This window comes from Theropithecus gelada, chromosome 4, assembly GCF_003255815.1.
Source record: "Theropithecus gelada isolate Dixy chromosome 4, Tgel_1.0, whole genome shotgun sequence".
Classification (NCBI taxonomy): Eukaryota; Metazoa; Chordata; class Mammalia; order Primates; family Cercopithecidae; genus Theropithecus; species Theropithecus gelada.
The window spans coordinates 63,676,293-63,699,860 of record NC_037671.1 but is presented as its reverse complement, the minus strand read 5'-3'; the positions used below and the strand labels follow the sequence as shown (position 1 = coordinate 63,699,860).

General features: G+C 36.4%; 1 protein-coding gene and 1 pseudogene across 1 annotated transcript in view; both read left to right on the top strand.

Annotated features, from left to right (window-relative positions):
• Window positions 1–23,568, top strand: part of EYS (eyes shut homolog (Drosophila)) — a 2,114,515-nt gene that overhangs the window by 1,095,501 nt on the left and 995,446 nt on the right. The gene's annotated exons all lie outside the window — the stretch shown is intronic.
• LOC112622108 lies at window positions 11,815–12,452 on the top strand (annotated as a pseudogene).

The following is a 23,568-nucleotide window of genomic DNA, read 5'->3' as shown; positions in this document are numbered from 1 at the left end:
TACAAGGAGATTAATGTTCACATACCTGCTAACTTAACTTCCCTTCTGCAGTCCATGGATCAAGGAGTAATTTTGGCTTTCAAGTATTATTATTTAATAAATACATTTCATAAGGCTGCAGCTGTCATAGACAGTGATTTCTCTGATAGATATAGACAAAGTCAATCAAAAATCTTCTGAAAAGGATTCACCGTTCTAGATGTCATTAAGAACATTCACGGCTGGGCGTGGTGGCTCACGCCTGTAATCTTAGCACTTTGGGAGGCTGAGAAGGGTGGATCACGAGGTCAGGAGATCCAGACCATCCTAGCTAACACGGTGAAACCCCGTCTCTACTAAAAATACAAAAAAATCAGCCGGCCGTGGTGACAGGCACCTGTAGTCCCAGCTACTCCGGAGACTGAGGCCGGAGAACTGCCTGAACCCGGGAGGCGGAGCTTGCAGTGAGCCGAGATTGCGCCACTGCACTCCAGGCTGGGTGACAGAGCGAGAGAGACTCCGTCTCAAAATAAAATAAAAAATAAAAATAATAAAAAAAGAATATTCATAATTCATGGAAAGAGGGCAAAATATCAACATTAATAAAACTTTGGAAGAAGCTGATTCAAACCCTCATGTCTGATTTCGAGAGGTTCAAGACTTCAGTGGAGGACGGAACTTTATAAAGATGCAATGGAAATAGCAACAGAACTAGAATTAGAAGTGGAGCCTAAAGATGTGACTAAATTGCTGCCATCTCATGATAAAAATTTTAATGAATGTTTCTTGTGGATGTGCACAGAAAGTGGTTTTCTGAGATGAAACTTACTCTTTGTGAAGATGCTGTGAATGTTGTTGAAATGACAAAATAAAAGATCTGGATTACAAAGACTTAGTTGATAAAACAGTGGTAGGGTTTGAGAGGATAAACTCTAATTTTGAGAGTTCTATTGTGGGCAAAATGCTGTCAAACAGCATCTTGTGATACAAAGAAATCTTTCATGAAAGGAAGAGTTGATTGATGCAGCAAACTTCACTGTCGTCTTATTTTAAGAAATTGCTCCAGCCACCCCAACTTTGAGTAACCACCACATCCTGATCAGTCAGCAGCAATAAGCATCAAGGCAAGACTCTCCACTAGCAAAAAATTTATGCCTCATCGAAGGCTTAGATTAACATTAGAACTAGAAATAAAACATTTTAACATATGTACATTGTTATTTAATACTATTGCACAATAGGCTACAATATAGTATGAACATAATTATATATGCATTGGAAAACCCAGAATTTCTGTGACTTACTTTATTGCTATATTCACTTAATTGTGGTGGTCTGAAACCAAACCTACTATAGGACAAGTTGCCTCTTGTCCATAACATAAAAGTACAAGGTAAAGGAGCAAGTATAAGTGAAGTATGCACATATACAATTCAGTATAAACTATAGGCAATATGCTCTATGGTGGATCTCCAGAACTTATCTTGAGTAACTGAACCCTTTTAGCTTTTGCCCATTATCTTATTTCCCCCCTCCCCCAGGCACTGTCAGCTACCTTTCTACTCTCTGTGTCTATAAGTTTGACTATTTTCGATTTTATTTGTAAGTGAGATCACACAGTATCTGGCTTATGTCTGACTTATTTCACTTGGCATCATGTTCTCCAGGTCCATTCATGGTGTCACAAATGTCAGCATTTCCTTCTTTTTTATGGCTAAATAAGATTATATATATATATGTATATACACACACACACACACACACACACCCCCCACATTTATTTCTTTTCTTTTTTTTTTTTTTTTTTTTTTTTGAGACGGAGTCTCTCTCTGTCGCCCAGGCTGGAGTGCAGAGTGGCACGATCTCGGCTCACTGCAAGCTCCGCCTCCCGGTTTCACGCCATTCTCCTGCCTCAGCCTCCAGGGTAGCTGGAACTACAGGCGCCTGCCACCACACCCAGCTAATTTTTTGTATTTTTAGTAGAGACGGGGTTTCACCATGGTCTCGATCTCCTGACCTGGTGATCCGGCCACCTCGGCCTCCCAAAGTGCTGGGATTACAGGTGTGAGCCACCGCGCCCGGCCTATACACCACATTTCTATATCCATTCATGAGTTGATGGACATTTAGGTTGTTTCCACATCTTGGCTATTGTAAAAAATGCTGCAGTGAATGTGGGGATGCAGAATCTCTTCGAGATCCTGGTTTCAATTTCTTTAGGTAAATAAATACTCAACAGTGAAATTGCTAGATCATAAAGAATTCATATTTTAAACCTCCACATCGTTTTCCTAGTGGTTTTCCCAATTTACATTCCTGCCAACAGTATACCAGGGTTCCTTCTTCTCCTCATTCTCACCAAAACATTTTTTTTTTTTTAAATAATGGCCATCCTACCAGGTATATTGTATTAAGTTACCATATATACCCTAAAACTATGTACACATCAATTATATATCAACAATAGAAAAACTGTTTTTAAAAAACCTATCAACAAAATGAAAAGATTACTTATGGAATGGGAGAAAATATTTGTGAATCATATACAACCATCTATCCCTTAATGACAGGGATAGGTTTTAGAAAATGCACTGTTAGGTGATTTCATTGTGCAAACATCACAGAATGTAGCTATATAAATCTAGACGGCATAGTCTACTACACACCTAGGCTACATATGGTACACCTAGTGTATTGTACTAGACTACAACCTATACTGCATGTTACTGCACTGAATAGTACAGACAATTGTAATGCAATGGCACTTGTTTATCTAAACATAGAAAAGGCACAATAAAAATAGGTTTAAAAGATAAAAAATGATACACTTGTATATGATGCTTACCATAACTAGAGACTGAAGGACTGGAAATGGCTCAGATGAGTCAGTCAGTGAGTGGTGAGTGAGCATGAAAGACATTATTGTACACTACTATAAACTTTATAAATACTGTGAACTTAAGCTACAATAAATTTAGAAAAACATTACATATCATTCTTTAATAATAAATTAACCTTAGCTTTCTGTAATTTATTTTTATATTTTTAAACTTGTATTTTGAGTTCAGGGGGACAAATGCAAGTTTGTTATAGAGGTAAACTTGTGTCATGGGGGTTTGTTGTACAGATTATTTCATCACTCAGATATTAAGCCTAGTACCCATTTGTTATTTTTCCTGATCTTCTCCCTCCTCCCAATCTCCACCCTCCAAAAGGCCTCAGTGTGTGTCATCCCCCTCTATGTGTCCATGTGTTCTTATCATTTAGCTCCCACTTATAAGTCAAAACATTCAGTATTTGGTTTTCTATTCCTGTGTTAGTTTGCTAAGGATAATGACCTCCAGCTCCATCCATGTCCCTGCAAAGGATATGATCTCATTCTTTTTTATGGCTAAATAGTATTCTGTGGTGTATATGTACCACATTTTCTTTGTCCAGTCTACTATTGGTGAGTGTTTAGGTTCAATGTCTTCACTGTTCTGAAAAGTCCTGCAATGAACATATACATGTGCATGCGTCTTTATAATAGAATGATTTATATTATTTTGGGTATATATCCAGTAATGGGATTTCTGTGTCAAATATTTCTATCTTTAGGTCTTTGAGAAATTGCCACACTGTCTTTCACAACGGCTGAACTAATTTACACTCCCACCAACAGTGTATAAGTTTTCCTTTTTATCTACTACCTCACCAGCATGTTATGTTTTTGATTTTTTAGTAATAGCCATTCTGACTCATGTGAGATGGTATCTCGTTGTGGTTTTAATTTGCTTTTCTCTAGTGATCAATGATATTGAGACTTTTTTCATATGATTGGTGGTACATGTATGTCTTCTTTTGAGAAAGATCTCTTCATGTCATTTGCTCACTTTTTAATGGGGTTGTTTTCTTGTAAATTTCTTTAAGTTCCTTATAGATGCTAGATACTAGATCTTTATAAGCTTTTTAGTTATTTTTAAGTTTTGGACTCTTTTGTATTGACACTTAGTTTAAAACACAAAATATTATTTAGCTGTACAAAACAATTTTCCTTCTTCATATCCTTATTAAATAAGCTTTTAAATATTAACCTATTCTAATTTTTTCAGATTTTTAAACTTTTTTGTTAAAATCCAAGACACTCACCTTAGCCTAGGCCTCCACAGGGTCAGGATCATGAATATCACTGACATCCACCTCCACATCTTTTCCTACTGGAACATCTTTGAGGCAATAACCTGCATGAAGCCATCATTTTTATAACAGTCCCTTTGCTGTAACACCTCCTGAAGGAGCAGCCTGAGGCTATTTTACAGTTAACATTGTGTTTTATATGCGGAAGGAATGCACTCTAAAACAACATACAACTATATGATAGTAAACCAGTACCATAGTTGTTTATTATCACTATTAAGTATTATGTACATAATTGTATGGGATATATTACTGGCAACCCTATAGGTTTGTTTACACCATTATCACCACAAACATTTGAATAATGCTTTACACTACAATGTTATGATGGCTAATACCTCACTAGATTATAGGAATTTTCAGTTCCATTATAATCTTGTTAGACCACTGTCACACATGTAGCACCACCAAAACATATTTATGTGGTACATGACTATATTTGATAAGAAGGTAATACTAAAAATATGTAAGAAACTCCTGCAAGTCAATAGCAAAAACCAAATACTCAATTAAAAAGCTGGGAGGTATTTTTAGAGTGAAGTAACCAAGTTATAATTGCTCACAGAACTTAGAACTGACTTTTTTTCCCCAGTCTTGCAGACATTTATTCATACCCTCAAAGTATGAAGAGCAAGTAATTCTTCTCCTTTTCATGAAAGCCCCTGGAACAATCTCCTCAAATAAATTTAAACATTAAAAAATAGAGGAAGAGATTATTGCAGGGCCTAGTGGATTCCAATCTAGGCCCTGAAGCTACAAATTGCAAATCATGCTTAACTTTGTCATGCGTAATGGGTGGTTTCCACCTAGACTCAAATCATTGATAACATGTAGGGTTTTCTCTATTTGCACACACCACATGTTTAAAAAAGTAGGCATTTTGCACACACAGTGTCATTAAATAGAATTCATTTATTGGCATGCATTCTTAAAATAGAAAAAATGATAGAGCTTATCAATTCTCTTCTTCACTAGGATTTATACTAGAATTAGCCATTTCCCATGAACAGAATATGGCTTGTTCATGAGTTAATAATGAAAAAAAAAGTGGACATGCTGTCACATGTCATTTCTGGACAGACTCTGAACTTTTAGCTGGATGTTTAAAGTCACTGTGCAATGACGGGTGTGTGTCTCATAGACACAGGGGAAGTGACAACCAGAGTAGAGCCGTCACCCTACTTTGTTCTGTGGTGCAGGTGCTCTATGGTCTCTCCTCTGCTTAATTATGCTAGAATATAGGTTTGCTTAGGTACCAAAATAAACTAAAATAAAGATTAGCATTAAAAGTTATAGACACAAAAACTATTTTGCTCTGCTTCCGTAGATCACCTATTCTCCAAGGTGAACAGAATATATAAGCTTTTAATGAGTGTTTGAAATACAGAAAACTAATAATCATTTAACCATTATGTAGATTCCATGACCTAATATTGAAGTATAAAACAAAGATAATTCATTCTCATATTTTCTTTTATAATTTGGAAATATAGTAGAAACAATACAATAAACTATTTCAAAATTTAGCTAATGTATTAGAACTGCTCATAACTGTATTTTATGTAAATGTATTGTAATCATGTAGATTGTATTAGGGGTTCTGATGAGGAGGAGAAAGAATACTTTCTCTTCACACTTTAAATGCTTGAAGAAAGTAAGTTCCTAAGACTAGGAAAAGAAATCAGTAAGTTTTATTAGCAATTACCATTTAGTTACCTCTCCCTAGAAATATACCCCCCACCAGATTTTTGATTGATTTGATTTTTTGCTAATGAGTTCTAAGAGTTTCTTATATATTATTATTATTAACACCTTAGCCTAATGTGTATAACAACTATTAACATAAAATCAGAGTTTAAAAACATTATTTCCTATTCACTTATTTTCCTAACAACAGTATTGTTTATATTTCCCCTGACCCTAAAAAATAGATGAAGAAACCCTAATAGGGTTATTCTAGGACCCTAACATTTGTGTAAATTACATTTTAGAATTTCTGAGAATTTGAAGGAATGTTGGTATTATTTTAAGGTCCTTACAGAATTTCATGGTAAATAGAAATTTTTAAATATTATTCAGGAAAGCAGTCAAGATTTTTATTCTAGGTACTTCTGTTGTATAGAAAAGTAATGGTTCTGAATGGAATTACCTAGCAAAGAACAATAGGCACAACTGGGATATAGAGAAAATAAATTTGAATACTTTAGTAGACATACAATCTGTCTGATATGATTAGAGATTAAGATGCCTAAACAGATCTTTCTGATAAAAACATTTTGATACTAGTCCCTTGATCATTTTATATGTGGTCATGATCATTTTTGCTAAACTTTAGTCTTTAAAGAAAAACCTGCAGTATAACTCATAAAAATAATTACCTTCCTTGGTTGGTATACACAGACAATTGTCCTTAGTTTTCACCTTTGTCTCTTGTTTAGATTTTAAACTACTATATTACAAGTTCCTCCAGTAAATGGCATTACAGCATAGTTTTAATTTCTTACTGTGAGTGAATAGTTTTAGTTTTCAAAAACAAAATAATGGTTATCATAAATTTACTGAGATGTGACTGAAATGATTGTTGCACAACTAACCCATCTACCTTGTAGGATGAAAAAGAGTATTTGATTGTCTGAGGCTATAGAGGTCCAGCTCAGTAGAGTGAAAAAAAGGACACTCTTGTTCAAAGCAAAAGAAAAAAGTACTGTTAAATTACTGGCCAGGCATGGTGGCTCACGCCTGTAATCCCAGCACTTTGGGAGGCTGAAGTAGGTTGACCACCTGAGGTCAGGAGTTCGAGGCCAGCCTGGCCAACATGGTTAAAATTAAAAATACAAAATTAAAAATACAAAAATTAGTGGGATATGGTGGCAGGCATCTGTAATCCCAGCTACTCAGGAGCCTGAGGCAGGAGAATTGCTTGAAACTGGGAGGCAGAGGTTGCAGTGAGCCAAGATCATGCCATTGCACTCCATCCTCCATCCTAGGCAACAAGATCAAAATTGCATGTCAAACAAAATTACTAAAATATGAGTCGTTTTCCTTTTTTGCATTGCCTTTCATCTTGTCATGATATTTTTAAAATTGCTATTATTGTTCTAAATAAAGAAGAATTAAAATTTTCAAATATGAACATAGACTAAACTGTTCATTTTCTATTGTGCAACGCCATTTCCTATACAAATATAAGGGCCTTTAACTTGAAAGTAGCATCACCAAAATTCCATAACACATATTTTATCCTGCATTAGTCTGTTTTTCACTGCCATAAAGAGCTACCTGAGACTGAGTTACTTCAAAAGAAAAGAGGTTTATTTGGCTACAGTTCTGCAGGTTGTACAAGCATGGCACCAACATCTGCTCAACCTCTGTTAGGGCTTCAGGAAGCTTTTACTTATAGAGCAAGGTGAAGGAAGAAAAGACCTGTCGCAAAAGGAAAGAGGAAGCAAGAAAAGTACCAGGCTCTTTTAAACAGTCAGACACGTGGTAACTATTAAGAGTGAAAACACATTCATTACTGTAGGGAGGGTACCAAGCCATTCATGAGGGATCCAGCCCCATCCAGCCCTTTCATGACCTAACAACTTCCCACCAGGCCCCATCTCCAGCACTGGAGATCACATTTCAATATGAGGTTTTGAAGGGACAAATATCTAAATTACATCAAATCCTTATCAGAATGGTGGAAATACTGCACAACCTAACACAATGGTTTTTATTTCACTTCTCAGTGGTATACATGCTACTAACCTCTATACCTTTAGCATAGTAATAAACTAAAGAAAAACTATAAGGAAAAGGAACCATGGTTTTAAGCATCGATGGTTGGTTAATACAGAGGAGTAACACAAATAAAGGATATAGAGAGTTTTTTATTCATGATAGAATGTCATTGCATTCTTTCCATAGTTAAAGCAAGTATTGCTTAAACGGAAACTGTGGCCTCTCGATGATGTCAGTGCTCACCTTCCTTATCACAGTTACTCGATGGTTCATGTAACACTCAGACTTTTTAGTAGATCTGAGTCTTCCTGAACTCCTGCATGTTGTGGATACACAAGAATTCTGTGTTCATAAGAAACTGGACATGCTGTCTACAAAGGGAGCAGCACTGCTCACTGGCATGTTGCATTGTCCTATCAAACCTATCAGACCTCACTTGCAAAACATAAGATCCAAGATAAAATTATTAAAAATTTCAAGATGGTGACAGCAGAAAATGAAATTACACCAAGTGCCAAGCTTGTGATACCATCCTTGTGGCTCAATCAGCTTTAGGAAAAGAGAGGTGAATGTTTCCAGATTTTGCTTCAGAGAAATGTTTTGTGATGATCATTGGATAATGAATTACCATTGTTTTTCTCTACCAGGTTAAAGTGTGGTTGCACTTTGCTTAAAAGTGGACTGTTATATAACATCATAAATTATATTTTACCCCAAAAAACTTGGTCTTTTACTAAAGTAGAACACACATTTATAAAAAGAAAACTGAATATTGAATTAAGAAAAGAAAGGAATACTGTTATCAATGATATTGAATTAGGCTGTTTTGCTAAAGAAATGTATTTTATTTTGTGATTTTTAAAGATGCACATCCAGAAACTTTTTATAACACAGTGATTATGAGATTTCTATCACAAAACCATTGGGCTTCATGCATATAATAAGCTATCAGACACACCTTTTACGTGCCTAGATTCAAAGGGATGAATAAAAAATAGTACATTACATTGTTTCTTCACAACTTGGGTGACACATAATTTGAAAGGCAAACTATAATAATATAAAATGAAAATGACTACATAATGAAACATCATAAGGAAATATAAAATGATAAGTTGTATTCTTCTGTTTCACAGGAAAGGACAAGTCCCTCAGATTCTTATACAATTTTTCTTTGTAGGAATTATTGTGAATTTTTATTTTACATTTCTTTGTGTGATTACCTTATTCTCTGTCTTCTTCAATAGTAAGCTTCCCTTGTCTGATTTTGCTCACTCTTATATACTACAGCCTTGACTCAGTGTCTGGCACAGTGGTGAGAACTAGCATACGCACTTAATAAATATTGTAATTTCGAAAATATAGAAATATCTCACACAGGACTCATTTTGCAATATAAATATAATGTTAAAAGCAGTTAGGAAAATGTTTGACTTACCAGGAAAGACTCTACAGAAAAGATAAAATAGTAACAATTACGATAATGGGCCAAAGGGAGGAACAACTTTGGGGAAGTTTTTATAATGAATACTCCTTAATGATTCTAGGAAAAATACTTTAGTTTTATTGTCACTGAGTCATAGAGTTAGTGCAATACCTCTAAAAGAGTAAAGACTGTTTTAAGAAATTAACATTTCAGTTATTTCTTCAACCACTCTTTATGGAATTTTATTTTGAATATATCTAAAATATTCTAGGAAGTCAGTAGTTTCTTCATTGTTTATTCAATATTCAAAAATAGAATTTGATTTTTAACTACATAATTTCTATTTATATTTAATGTATTTAAGTATATTTTTATAAAAGGTAATATTCATAGAAATTTCTTCAAACATGTAATGAAAAGGGAATGGAAAGAATACATTCGAATCTAGCGTGGAATGTTTCAAAATTGTTAAAATTTAAATTGGTATATTTTCAGTGAATTTACTGTGAATTTTATTAACCAGTAGTATACGCTATAAGAAGAAAACCTTTGTAACACTATAGAAAGGGCCTGAGAATTTCAGTAACTAATTTTCAAGCATATCACCAATTGCATATATTAGACTTAATTCATCTTTTACAGAACTGCAAGGACTAAGCTATCAGTTTGATTGTAACTGTAATATATAACTCAAAAATCTCTATTTAAATTAATCTAATTATAAGCTTCTGTTTTCAGTTTTCCAGTGTGGATCATAGTTCTTTATTTTGTCTTTATTTCCATCCTCCTTTAAATAGGAATTTGTATCTATTGGTTATTATATTATATGCATTACTAAATTGCTACCTAACAACTTCATTAATAGCCAAACTACATTTATGTCAAAAAATAAATAATTTTTCAGACATTATTCATCAATTGTAACAATTGTAAATATTTTTGTTTTGATATTTCCCTAATATTATTAAGGTTTCAATAATATATTACTCAAATGTGTACATTTTCCTTTCAGTTTAAGAAAGTGAAATCAAACTCAAATAATTTACTTGCTATGTAGTAGAAATACTTAAATAAGACAAAGTATAAGTTATACAATTTATGTTCTTTCATATTTTGTGTTTTTTCTTCTCATAGATATATTATTATTTGAAAACAGTAAATTCATCCAATTTTCAAGTCAGTTGTGTCACTATACAAATTTAAATAAATAGGATAGTGTATAGGCAGAAGAAAAAGTCAGAAAACTTGACCTATGCTGTACCATAAAGTAAGTAATTTAGACTAGATACTTCAGTCTTACAATATAGTCTATATTATGTCTTAATCACCTCATTAACATATTTAGGTTTATATAAGCATACCTCTGTGCAACATATATTAGAGAGAAACAAAGAACTAATGGAAAAATAATAGAAGAATAAATACTGAATTATTATTCTGAAATCATAATTAATGAGAATGTCACTATGTGCAAATACTCAAAAGATATATTAAAATTAAGAAAAAACATAGTGGTCTTGATTCTATTCTTTATTTCTGAGAGGGCACTAGTAATACCCCTTCCTGTCAGTGTGTATTTTCTCCAGTCTCTACTCTTCCCCATGTGGACCCATGTGTGAGCATATACACACTTTCTGGGTTAGTTTTAGGTAGAATTTATTTTTTCCTTCAGAGAGAACTGAGAGAAAATGGAGCAGAGTGGCCTCAATTTTTACAAAAATTTGTAAATGGGTAACAGAAACACATAGAAACAGTCATGAACAACTTATAACAGATTGTCTACCCGAACCTTAAAATTTTTTATAAGGAGATTGATTTAACTTATTCTGAGTTCTATGCCCTTACAGCTGTATTTTCAGGGGAAAAAATCACATCAGAACACATACAAACTAAAAATTGTGCCTATCGCATTTGCCAGATAGTCTACTTTTTTCCTCCAAACAAAAATTATTAAGGAATACTTCAGAGCTTCAAACAAAACTTCAAAAAAAAAATGCTAGAAATACTTTTTCCTATAGATAACTTACATGGATAATAAGATGAATGTTTCCTGGAAGTAAAGGTTACAAAGTTCTTATTCACTTCAGTCCTCAACAAAGGTTTTCTGAATTATACTGCTTTATTGAAAATAGAATTTCTTCATATGGCCAGCAGTAAATCTTTTTTTTTTTTTTTTTTTTTTGGTTATTTGTTTCTACCTTTTTTTTCCCCCCTTAAAATATCTGCAATATGGGCAGAAGATTGGTGATTGGGTAAGCACCACAATATAATATTGTTATTAGGACTTCTCATTTTCATCTAAGAGTTTCATTTGTTTTATTGTTTTAAACGTAACTGAAGGTATTATATTTTGTGGTATGTAAACAAGACTTCTTCACTTCTTTAAAAAATAAATTAGTACAGCTTCCTCCCACCGCGGTGGGGCTGCTCATCTACAAGTTGAGAAAATTTAGCCTAAGAGGAAGATATGAGTGAGACTGAATCAGGAGCCACCGGGAAGCAAGAAGGCCATGGTGATTGTTGCCATAAGTACACTGGCTACCATCTTTCTGGCTTTGTTTGCAGTCTTAGTGGTGGTTTGAGGGCAGCGCTACCGCTGGCCAGGAGACCTGCTGCAGCGCTATGATTCCAAGTCCATTATGAGTCTGTTGGGTGCCATGAAGACCCAATCTGAGCTCTCTGAGTTAGAACTGGATGATGTTGTCATCACCAACCCCGGCATAGAGCCCATTCTGGATAATGAAGACTGGATCTAGGATGCCTTGGGCCTCATGGTCCCACTGCATTGTCATCTTGAAGATTTGTCACACTTGGAGAGAAAAACTTGTTGCCATGACAATGGGCTCAGAGGCTGAGAAGAAGACTTCAGCCACTGTCAGCAACATCATTGTGGTGGCTAAGTGGATCATCACCAGAGTATATGATGTTGTGAAATCAGTGTACCCTCTGTTGGGCACCAAGCTCCTGGGTGTGTGTACGTGCTCCTATATGTCAGTCATCAGGTGCTGGTAACCAGAAATGCCTGCCATCTGAACAGGGGCAGCACTTGGAGGTGTTTTGAGAAGCAGCCCTGCCTTCTGAACCAGATAAAGGCCTCCCAGGCCCCAAAACCTTCTTGCAGGAGCAGTTGGGAATTTATTGCCTGTAGGCCAGCAACTAGTCATGAAAGCTAACAAGAATGGCTTAGATGAGCCTTCCACTTTTTCCTGTAGAGTTAGTTGTTCTCCAGGGCTCAGGAGTGTGTGCATAGCAAAGCGGGAGAGTCCTAGCTGGTGATGCCATTGTTGCAATTGCAAATTGTGACTGGTGAGTGGCAGTCTAATACCACAATTTAGGGGATATGCCATTCATCATTTGCACAACACAGCACTGAAACTGGTAGATGGTCAGCTTTATTTAGCTTACCTAGTGTTTTCAAGAAAATTGTGCTCCCATATAAGAAATCTAGAGGTTTCACATTAAACATCAGAATTTCTGGCTCCTCCTGAACAATCAGGTTTGGCAGTTGTGATTTGTGTTTTCAAACGAGAACAATCAGTTGGAGTTAAGTAGGGATTGCCTCTCTTGGCAAGACTTGTACTCTCATCTTGCCTGTTTCATTTATTTGTATTATCTGCCTGATCCCTGAGGCATCTGAGTCTCTCCTCTTATTTAGAGGTTTGGGTTTGAAGCTTAGCACTATAAAGTTATTTCCTTTTATCATTATGCTTACAGTTTTATGATACACCACTAGGTATACAGTAAATTTATACTTATGATTCCCTCAAAAAATAAGAATTCAAAAATAAATTAGTATAATTCATATGAATTTTGTTTTCTATCTCTATCCTTTACTTTTTTTAAAAAAAAATCTGCCATATCTAAGATGTTTATAAACAGACTATATGGCAAACATTTGCAAAGGTGTATGTGGAATGCAATTAATGAGCTAACAGGAATTTGGCAGTAGAAACACAAGTGTGTTAAAACATTTACAGTTTTCTCTGCATTCCAGTCCAGGAGTTAATAACATCTTTTTTTTTTTTTTTTTAATACTTTAAGTTCCGGGATACATGTGCAGAACGTGCAGGTTTGTTACATAGGTATACACATGCCACAGTGGTTTGCTGCACCCATCAACCTGTCACTGACATTAAGTATTTCTCCTAATGCTATCCCTCCTCTTGCCCCCCAACCCGGACAGACCCTGGTGTGTGATGTTCCCCTACCTGTGTCCATGTGTTCTCTTTGTTCAACTCCCACTTATGAGTGAGAACATGTGGTGTTGGTTTTCTGCTCCTGTGTTAGTTTGCTGAGATTGATGGTTTCCAGCTTCATACATGCCCCTGAAAAGGACATGAACTCATCTTTTTTATGGCCGCGTAGTAATCCATGGTGTATATGTGCCACATTTTCTTTATCCAGTCTAACATTGATGGGCATTTGGTTCGGTTCCAAATCTTTGCTATTGTAAACAGTGCTGCAATAAACATACGTGTGCATGTGTCTTTACAGTAGAATGAGTTCTAATCCTTTGCGTATATGCCCAGTAATGGGATTGCTGGATCAAATGGTATTTCTGGTTCTAGATCCTTGAGGAATCGCCACACTGTCTTCCACAATGTTTAAACTAATTTACATTCCCACCAACAGTGTAAAAGCATTCCTAGTTCTCCACATCCTCTCCAGCATCTGTTGTTTCCTGACGTTTCCTAGTTCTCCACATCCTCTCCAGCATCTGTTGTTTCCTGATCACCATTCTAACTGGTGTGACATGGTATCTCACTATGGTTTGCATTTCTCCAATGACCAGTGAAGATGAATTTTTTTTCATATGTTTGTTGCCTGCACAAATTTCTTTTGAGAGGTGTCTGTTCATATCCTTCACCTACTTTTTGATAGGATTTTTTTTCCTTATAAATCTCTTTTAAGTTCCTTGTAGATTCCAGATACTAGTCCTTTGTCAGATGGATTGCAAAAGTTTTCTCCTATTCTGTAGACTGCCTATTCACTCTAATGATAGTTTTTGTATGTTTGTTTGTTTTGTTTCTGTTTTTTGCTGTGCAGAAGCTCTTTAGTTTAATTAGATCCCGTATGTCAATTTGGGCTTTTGTTGTCATTGCTTTTGGTGTTTTAGTCATGTAGTCTTTGCCCATGCCTATGTCCTGGATGGTATTGCCTAGGATTTCTTCTAGGGTTTTTATGGTTTTATGTATTATGTTTAAGTCTTTAATTTATCTTGAGTTAATTTTTGTATAAGGTATAAGGAAGGGGTCCAGTTTCAGTATGCTCTATTTTTAAAGAGAAAGTAAATAGTTATCTTATTCATGGAAAAAATCAGGTTATTTGATAAAATCTATGATTTTCTTTTCTTCAAGATGAAATTGTAGTTGCCCTATGTTAAAAACAGGAAAGTAGAAGTAAATGGACCCTAGACATTGAATTGCCTGCCCCAAATGAATACCTAAATTTCCATTAAGATCACATTTTAGAATCTTAACAAGAGTACGAGTTTGTAATATCACTAATACAAATAATGTTAAATTTTCAGAGTTTGCTCTTGTCACTATCATCATTGTTATTGATACAGGCCAGGTGTTGTGGCTCATGCCTGTAATCCCAGAACTTTGGGAGGCCGAAGTAGGCCGATCACTAGGTCAAGAGGCGGAGCCCATCCTGGCCAACATGGATAAACCCTGTCTCTAACTAAACATATAAAAATTAGCTGGGCATGGTGGTGCACACCTGTAGTCCTTGCTACTTGGAGGCTGAGGCAGAAGAATTGCTTGAACCTGGTAGGCTGAGGTTGCAGTGAGCTAAGATCACACCACTGTACTCCAGCCTGGCAACAGAGCGTGACCCCCATCTCAAAAAAAAAAAAAAAAAAAGAAAGAAAGAAAGAAAGAAAAAAATAGAAACAAGTAAAAATAAAAGTCGTGTGTCTTCTTCTCCAAGTTATTCAATCATACACTCTCCTTATCCCATGTTGGCAAATACAGGTCATCTAGCACAAGTGCCTTTGTTTGCTATTAATCTTGTCATTTCAACATATCTAGGTGGTCAGAGCTTCCTTATGTCTTTAGAATTTATCTGTAAGTTACTGTTTTTTCCTCCTGTCTCAGAGTAAGTTTGTTTCCTTGCTTTCACTTTGTGCAGAGCCTCATTCACAACTCAGCTGAGCCAAAGCTTTTTTGAAATCAGTTAATATCTCCCTCCCTTGCATTTTAGGGCTCTTGCTTCATTGATATTTCTCTTCTAAATGTAAATATATTTAGATCATTTATTCCTTTAAAGTAAAAAAGGAACAAATTTAAAAAGGCTTCTTTTTTCTAATACCCCTTCAAGCTTCACTCATTTTTTTCCTTCCTTTCACCAATAAAATCTCTAAGATTTTTCTATATTTGTCATTTTCCTTTTATATTTTCTCACTGGATGCTTTACTTTTCACAATCTTCCCTTATTGATGTCTTTGCATGCATAACAAAACAAAATTTTCACCTGTACAGCTATTTTACCAGCTAAACCAATAGTTTCACTATTAAATAACTTTTAAAATTCTTTCTTCTCTTTGTGTATTGATGAAATGCTTTTATTCCTTGGTGTACCAGTCATTTCTACCCATAACTTTGTGTTAAAAAAAAAAATGGCATCTATCAGGTTGGTGCAAAAGTCATTGCAATTTTTAACCATTACTTATAGTAACAAAAACCGTGATAACTTTTACACCAAACTACTTATCCTGCTTGCCAATAAGCATGTTTCTTACTCATCTATGGGTTGGCATTAGTTCAGCTACTATAGATTAGGAGCAGTAAGGCCTGTTTTCTAGCTGTGAACTACTTTCACCTGTTTCTCATCCTTCTTAAACCTGAAGATATCTGAGACATATCCTCTTTACGAAAAAAGATCAAAGTGCAGGAGACTAAGTTAAATCACACAAACACAATTCAAATTCTACTCACATAATTTCCACTATCCTCCCATTAGAAAAAGCAAGTCACATAGCCATGTCCAACATCAATTGGATAGTGAAATACATTCCTTTCACAGGAGGGGACAGAAACTGAATACTTGTTCAGCAATATAATTTATTTCACTTGAGTTTTTTGATACTGTGTCCGGAATTGGTGGGTTCTTGGTCTTGCTGACTTTAACAATGAAGCTGCGGACCCTCGCTGTGAGTGTTACAGCTCTTAAAGATGGTATGCCTGGAGTTTGTTCCCTCAGATGTGTCTGGATCCTTCTGGTAGGTTCCTGGTCTTAACTGCGTTCAGGAGCAAATCTGCAGACCTTTGCAGTGAGTGTTACAGCTCCGTCTTACAACTTAAAAAAGCAGTATGCAGCCAAAGGGGTAGTAGCAGCAAAATTTACTGCAAACAGCTAAAAAACATACCTTCCACAGCGTGCAAGCCCATCTGCGGTTACCAGCGGGGCAGCCTGTTTTTATTCCCTTATCTGGCCCCACCCACATCCTGCTGATTGGTCCATTTTACAGAGAGCTGATTGGTCCATTTTACAGAGAGCTGATTGGTCCATTTTGAAAGGGTGCTGATTGGTGCATTTACAATCCTCTGGCTAGACATAAAAGTTCTCCAAGACCCCACTAGATTAGCTAGACACAGGGCACTGATTGGTGCGTTTACAAACCTTTAGCTAGACACAGAGTGCTGATTGGTGCATTTACAATCCTCCAGCTAGATATAAAAGTCCTCCAAGACCCCACCCCCATCAGGAGCCCAGCTGACTTGCCTAGTGGATCCTGCGCCGGGTCCACAGGCAGAGCTGCTGGCCAGTCCCCGCCCTGTGCCTGCTCTCCTCAGCCCTTGAGCGGTTGATGGGACCAGGTGTTTTGCGCGCAGCCCTGGGTTCCAGTCTGCGCCTCTCCCTCCACACCTCCTCGCAAGCAGAGGGAGCTGGCTCCTGCCTTGGCTATCCCAGAGAGGATCTCTCTCAGTGTAGCGGCAGACTGAAGGGCTCCTTAACCGCAAGCTGAGGCCGAGGAGGTGCGGAGAGCAAGCGAGGGCTGCTAGCACATTTTCACCTCTCAGTACTAGACAGCCTTAGTAGTGATAAGGCCAGGAGGCAGGGAAATTCTGGGCAGAAGAGGGCAGGTCTCTGGCAAGTGTCCCACCCTCAAACCTGGAACTGCAGTCCAATGTGAGAACATGTATTCCTGTTTCCTCACTCGAATGTTGCCTTTTCCAAAACCACCTATAGCTTGCTCTGCCCCCCATCCTGTGCCCATAAAAACCCCAGGCTCCACCAGCAGAAAGCAGAGAAGAAGAGAAGCAACTAGATATCTGAGAGAAGCAGCTTGACTTCAAAGGGACAGCTTGACAGCGTGGCTTCAGAGAAGAGTCTGGCCAAGGACTGCTGAACTCCCTGGGAGGACTGCCCTACCACTCTATCTGCTTTCCAGCTCCCCTTCCCACAGAGAGCCACTTTCATCCGCAATGAAATCCTCCACATTCACCACCCTTCAATTTGTTAGTAAGACCTGATTTTTCCTGAAGGCCAAACAAGAGCTCAGGATTCTTGGGTGCAGACAATGAAGACTGTCACACTGACTCTCTGCCCTTGCTCGTGGAGAGCAACCACCACATATGAAAAGGCAGAGGGCCCAGTCAGCTGTTTAAGACTTAAGCTGTGGGCAGATGGCAAAGCTAAAAGAACACTGTAACACGGCCAGGCGCGGTGGCTCAGGCCTGTAATACCAGCACTTTGGGAGGCCAAGGTGGGCAGATCACGAGATCAGGAGATCAGGACCATCCTGGCTAACATGATGAAACCCCGTCTCTACTAAAAACACTAAAAAATTAGTCGGGCGTGGTGGCAGACACCTACAGTCCCAGCTACTAGGGAGGCCGAGGCAGAAGAATGGCGTGAACCTGGGAGGCAGAGTTTGCTGTGGGCTGAGATAGCGCCACTGCACTCCAGCCTGGGCGACAGAGCGAAGACTTTGTCTCAAAAAAAAAAAAAAAAAAAAGAAAGGAAAAGAAAAGAAACATTGAATTAGGAATTTAAAGCAGTTAGTATTTATTAGTTTACATATTTTTACACAGGTTGAAAATATTAAACAAGCAAACAAACAAAAAACATTGTAACACACGTCCTCTGGGGCTTCAGGGGTTGTGAGTACTCTTCACTAGACGCTGCCACAGGGCCGGCACAAAGTTTTGCTCCTGCCAATGCCCAAAAGCACTGGCAGGTGCTCCTGCACCTGTTCACCTGTACTCCCCCTCCTGCGAGGGGTGGAATGCAGTAAGACTGAGTGAGGGGAGTCCACCCCAGCCGCCCTGAAGAAGCAGCCAGCTAGTTTCAGTGCCCATGCACTCCAGTTTCCACCCGTGAAGGAGTCAGGGAAATTTCCTGCTTCAGTAGTGGTTTCAGTTGTATCTTCAAATAGAATTAGAAGTGATGATATAGCTGACAGGCATCATGGTACTTAGGTAGGTTGTTCTGGACAAAGTAGTTATTACGCTGCTTTGTAAAGAAACAACCTATTCCTCTGAGTTATTTTACAAAATATATGTCATCACCTTTGGTTCAATAACCATAAATTAAGTCCATAATGTGTACTAGGATTGACTTATTGTCTAAACCTTGTGTCGTGAGATTGTGTGCTAAGATGTTGTTGGCTTAGATGATTAATTAATTAGGGTTTCTTTGTAAATATAAAAACAAGCCTCACCTTTACTTTTGACTGTTTAATTCCACTGATCATTTTATCTTCATTCACAAGAAATTCAAGGATTTTTTTTCTGGAAAATAATTACATAGTTTACTATTTGTAACACATTTAAAGAGAAAAAAGTAGCTTCAATAACATGTGTTCCCTGAGGAGCTGGTAGGTGATTTGGCAACTGTTTGATGATAGATCAGTGCAGGAGAGTTGAGATTCATGAGTAAACTTGTAAACAGCTGGGTAACCCATGGTTTATATGTATGCAAAGAAATAAAACAAACTAAAAGTCTAATAAATTTTTTAAGTACCAGAATTCCATGCTTTGTGCAAGTGAGAAAACTGAAGGAAATGGTATCTCTGAAAAAAAGCATAATTCACAATGCAGAAGTATAAGCATCGTCCCACCTCCAAGACAAAACTTTAAGAATTTAATACGTTTAATTCCTCAGTCTTATGAGTGGCCTCTTCTAAACAGCATTATCAATAGCTTGATGAAAACAAGCTTCAAATTATTTGTTTACATTTACTGGCGATTAAAAATTACATGTACAAAACATTACACTTATATTTTTATATCCATATTCCTCTGGAGAGAATTCCAGTAACATCAGTATGCCACCCATGACTTTGTTTGCACACCATTTGGTGACAGGATTCATTGCATTGGCTAAAAACTGAGATTACTGTAGTGCAAATTACGCATGCATGCTCAGTTGCAATTCTCCTCTGTGTGAGGTTCTTAAGTGCGTATTGTTCGTTGTTTATGAAATGTTTCATTTGTAAATCTGTTTTGAAAGCCTGAAATGGAACATTATGTTTCTATGGAGCCCTGTCTTATAGATTTTGTTTTCATTCTACAGGAATTATATTTTAAGTATTATATCTGCTTTTGGCTATGTTTTCTTGCACACCCTTCTATAAATCTTAATATATTACTATCACTCATGTGAAACAGTCATTAACTCCATTGAATAGGGTTATAGGATTGAATTCTACAAAAGGACTTTTCTGGTTGAATTACTCAGGGCTATATTCTTCTATTTACTATAGAATAAAAGTGTTTTTTACAAGAGCATTTCCAACTGAATCTCTTCTTTTTTCTATCTGAACATTTTGGTACAAATATACCATGACAGAACTTTAAACAATATAGTTTTATAATATCTATCTATAGTTAGCTACTACTTCATAAACCATATTTATTTAAATAAGATACATAGATCATGTTTGCATATTTAAAAGATCAGAGAATTTTACTTGATTCAATAAATATCTATGAACTCCAGTGCTAGGCAATGTGTGAAATATTGAGATTCAAGGATGAATTAGATATTCTTTGCCCTACAGAATCACATTTACATGCAGGCATGTAAATTGTTAGTAGACATTTATCACACATCGTTAACATCTAAATAATTATAATTTCTAGAAAAAGAGGTGATGTGGGGGAAAGGGTGCATAAAACAAGGCTCATAAAAGAAGAGTGAGATTTGAATTGGGCCCTCGAGGGTTGGTTGAATTTTCTTTGACAGAGAAGATGAAAGACAACTTACAAAGAAGGAAAAGGGGAGACAAAAGTCTTGGATATTGTCAAGTCAACATACTTGGGAAGAATAGGGGTATTTTTGAACCTGTAACATTAAGTGTTCATTACAAATGGAACATGTTGAAACACTTTGGTTTACATTGCATAGTGATAAAGGTTTTGGGTTTAATTTGTAGGCATTAGAGGGCACCTAAATGTCTCAGCAATGTAGCTACATGATTAATTTTATGTTTTATGAGGAGAGCTCTCAGGAAATTGTAGGATGTAAAAACAGAAGAAGGAAAAAGCTTGATTAAACAGAAGAGGTTGATTAAACAGTTATTGAAGGTGAAATCAATAAGACATGGATATAAAATGAATGTTGAGGATGAGGTAGAACCAATGATGACTCCTGCTTCCTCTGTGCTGGAGGCCTTGGTGGATGGTGATGCTGTTTAGTTCTGAAATAGGACTCGGAGGAGTAAGTCAGAGGACAGTTTAAAGTCAAAATGACAACAGTTATTTTTATTTGTCTGAATAGATGAGTTAAATTTGATATTGTATTCATAATAGGGCTAGGGTATATAAATATTTTGACTCTTATTTTAGAAGTATTTCATTTCTCTAGGAAGATAAATCAATTGAGCTGATAATGACTTAAATCATTGCTTCTCTGAGTCTGAGTAAATAAGTCAATAAGATATGATACTTTGGGGGATTAGCCCCTATTCTGATGGGTGGGAATGGGTTGGACTTGGAGAGCATGACAGGAAAGTAACACAAAACATGAAACCCTCTCCTCAATGAGTGGAATTAATGAATCAAATATCATTTGATTGCCCATTTCTACTACAATAACTTTCTGCTTGGATATAAGGAATCGTAGGACTTACTGGACTTATTGTCAAGAATATCGTGGTCCGAAGGGAACTTTTAATCTCCTACATATTACAAGCAATATCTATATTAGAGAGGATCTTAAATGTAAGATTTTCCCATCTTGTGACTAGAAATGAGTGGTTAGAGTGAAGAAGCATTCTGTGCTATCTCTTCTTTTACTTTCTTCTTTATTTATTAACCCTAATAAATATACACTTTTACATTTTTGTGTTTTGGAGTTTTTGTTTGGTTTGTTTTTTCATTTTTGTTAAGTTTCTAGTGTTGAAATTCTTAGTCAGCTTTTTAGGTGTACTAGAAACAATTTTGAGATTAAGTTTTTCTTTCTATAATTTCTACAGCAAAATTTGAAGCCATCTTTTACAAATTATTTTTCTTAAAAGTGGTATATTACTTGTATTATTAGAATGTTATTTATTCATTTTAATTTTGAAGTAATTATTGACTCACAAATGCCATTTAACTTTTATTAAATGGTTTCATACTTTCAGTGCATATCAGATGATATACACAATAATACATAAAGATACTAAATTCATTTTGAAGTTATTCTGAAACATTTCTAAAGATTCTGTAGTTTTTCCACTCAACATTAATGCTTTGTGTTAGCATGTGAAATTTCACAATAAATCTGATTTCAGATGTAAACTATTCTTTACTGAAAAATAGGATTGTATGTTTTATGATGTTTGAGCAGCACATGGACTTTAGTGGTTTAAGGCAATAGCATATCAAACGCATATTAGGCTGAGAGTCTGTGAAGGCAGACATACTTCCATTTGCACCATGGACTTTTTGCTTAAAATTAAAAATCGATGCAAGTGATTTAATGTTGAAAGCTATCCAAAGCAGTTTCTTTTATGGCAGTGTTCTGTCACCTGCTTGGCTAGTAAGCAAGGCAAAAGAAACTGTCAAAACTGCACATGCTTTGAGAGGCTGGCGGGCAAAAGAAATATAACACAACACTGCAGATTGGGTTTTCTGTAAGTGTCTCAGCCTGAATGGATTAAAGAACTAGTGTATAACTGACTTTACCTCCAGTCACTTAAATCAGCTCATTTACTGTCAAATCAGCACAAATATGTTCTCACTACAGCAGGGTCCTTGTATTAAATGTTAAAACAAACAAAAAATAAATAAAAACAACAATGATGATCACATTATGAGACATTAAGAGTCTCAAACACATCCTCTGTGATTGATTTTTTGGCAGATGGAGGCTGATAGAAGTGGGACCACCAGGAGGTTATGGTGAAGGAGAGTGTCAAGTAGTGGAACAGGGCTATATCTGATGATAAGCACAGATCCAGGACTGCTTATCACTAGGCACAGTGCAGTGATTAGGCTAAAACTGCTGAAGCTACTCACCAGGAACATAGAGTTAACAGGGTGAGGCTGTGACAAAACCCATAGAAGATCCCTAAGCGATCCCCTACAAATTTCCTCAGACTAATGAGGGAGTGGCAAGCCATGCCACGCCTCCAGCCTTTCAGCGATGCTCACACAAGCATATAGCAACTCATTCTGCAGGACCATCTTCAAAGAGGAAGGATGTTGATTTATAGGAAATGCTATTAGACATAAAAGATAATGATACATAGATCACAGATGCTGCATCACCATATGGAAGAGTTCTTGCATCAGCAAATAAAAGGGATCAATAATGTGAAGAGAGTGGGCATAAGATTTATTAGGAGGCTTTATTGCCTTGTGATTTATGGATCACCACAGATGGCAGTGATGTAGTATAATTTTCACAAATATGATTCAATAAAGATTATTAAAGCATCCTGCAGTGCCATTTTTAGTTTCATCTATACACATAAAATATCTCTGGGAACTCTGTCTTTTACAAAAACGACGTAGAGACACTCTTCATTTCTAGTATTTTTTCCTACTTTGGGTTTCTTCTGAAAGCATTTAGATATTTGTCTCACTTTCCTGTTGTAAATGCACATGTGACTGACAAGGATAATGATGGGGAATGTTTCAGAAGTGAGGCTCATAAGTCATTATGGCAAAGTTGTTAAGAGCATGGACTGCACAGATGGAATGTCTGTCTTGATGTGTCGACTCTGCCCATGCCTGACTGTGTGTTCTTAAACTAGATTTTTTTTTTTTTTTTCTTAGGGCCTTCCTTTCCTCTCCTGAAATCTTCAATATGAAGCCATTATATTT